Below are 1,858 nucleotides of genomic sequence, written 5' to 3'. Positions count from 1 at the left end.
TGAAAAATAACGTACTGGACATTTGTGGTCCAGCACAGCAAAATCTGCAACAGAACGCGAATATCATGACTGAGCCGCTTTATTATTTTCATAAATGCATAAACTAAATAAGTTAGCATAGTAATATCGGGGCTGGAAGAGCCATGATTACCAAAAATAGTTGTACTGGCCGTAATCCGGACAACAGTAGAGTAAGATCATAACCAAGAAAACATTTAATAGTTGCAGGAAAGGACGCAATTCTTTCGTAAATATAAGATGGTTTCAATAGTAACAAATAACATATTGTATTCTGAAAACTATTTAGCGAAATCAATATTTATAACACTTGTTACAGTTCGCAGCTCGTGGTCTTGCGGTAGCGTTCTCCCTTCCCGCGCACGGGGTCCCGGGTTCGATTCCCGGCGGGGTCAGGGATTTGCCGTGCCTCGAGATGGCTGGATGTTGTAGTGTCGTTTTCATCATCATCATTCATCCCCATTACGGTTGGAGGAAGGCCACGGCAAACCATCTCCGCTAGTACCTTGCCTAGTCGGCGGTGCGTGTCTCCCGCATCGTCCCCCTACCGTCCTCGGAGTAAGGGACATCATCATCATCACACTTGGATGAAATTTTCGCTCTACAGCGGAGTGTGCGCTGATATGAAACTTCCTGGCAGATTAAAACTGTGTGCCGAACCGAGACTCGAACTCGGGACCTTTGCCTTTCGCGGGCAAGTGCTCTACCAACATCCCCCAGGCTGTGGCTGAGCCATGTCTCCGCAATATCCTTTCTTTCAGGAGTGCTAGTTCTGCAAGGTTCGCAGGAGAGCCTCTGTAAAGTTTGGAAGGTAGGAGGCGAGGTACTGGCAGAAGTAAAGCTGTGAGAACCGGGCGTGAGTCGTGCTTGGGTAGCTCAGTTGGTAGAGCACTTTCCCGCGAAAGGAAAAGGTCCCGAGTTCGAGTCTCGGTCCGGACACAGTTTTAATCTGCCAGGAAGTTTCATCACCACACTTGTTGCAGCCCTCTTAATACGGCACGTAGGAAGAGTGCGTCTTTCTAGGTCGGCGGTACTACATAAAAAGGTAAAATGTCTTCTCTTTTATCAGACAAATGAAAATTAACAGAGTCTATACTCTCTTTTTTAATCATTGACTACATCGATAATAAATAGCTTATTGCCTTTGTCCTTTTCACTCGATGTACTTCACATGAAAAAAATGCCAATGTTTTACTCATATAACAGAAAAATATTAAGTCCTTTTTTCAAGTTTATTCGGAGAGAAAAATACCCCAGGAGACGCCACGCTGCCTCCCTGTCGGTCGGAACACGTTAATCTCTGAAACTACTAGAGGAATTTTATGGGGTTTTCACTGTTAAATTTAGCGTCTCTAGGGGCACCGTATAGGCTACATTTCATCAAAATCCGATCAAGAAAAAAAAAGACCTTCATATATATTACACTTGTAAGTAGGGTGTTTATGTTTTCTTATTGGCAACGTTACGTAGCGCTCTGTATGAAAATCACTGGCTGTGCTGTGTGCAGTATGTGGCTAGTTTGCATTGTTGTCTGCCATTGTAGTGTTGGGTAGCGGCAGCTGGATGTGAACAGCGCGTAGCGTTGCGCAGTTGGAGGTGAGCCGCCAGCAGTGGTGGATGTGAGGAGAGAGATGGCAGAGTTTTGTAATTTGTCATGAACTGCTATATATATTATGACTGTTAAGGTAAATACATTGTTTGTTCTCTATTAACATCTTTCATTTGCTAACTATCCCTATCAGTAGTTAGTGCCTTCCGTAGTTTGAATCTTTTATTTAGCTGGCAGTAGTGGCGCTCGCTGTATTGCAGTAGTTTGAGTAACGAAGATTTTTGGTGAGGT

At 44.1% G+C, this 1,858-nt stretch overlaps 1 non-coding gene across 1 annotated transcript; it reads left to right on the top strand.

The window, feature by feature from the left end:
- Window positions 1-883: 883 nt before the first annotated feature.
- On the top strand, window positions 884-957 carry Trnas-cga (transfer RNA serine (anticodon CGA)). Its single transcript has one exon. It is a non-coding gene; the product is annotated as a tRNA-Ser (tRNA).
- Window positions 958-1,858: the final 901 nt, after the last annotated feature.

This window comes from Schistocerca cancellata, chromosome 10, assembly GCF_023864275.1.
Source record: "Schistocerca cancellata isolate TAMUIC-IGC-003103 chromosome 10, iqSchCanc2.1, whole genome shotgun sequence".
Classification (NCBI taxonomy): domain Eukaryota; kingdom Metazoa; phylum Arthropoda; class Insecta; order Orthoptera; family Acrididae; genus Schistocerca; species Schistocerca cancellata.
This window is presented reverse-complemented; position numbering and strand designations above follow the sequence as displayed.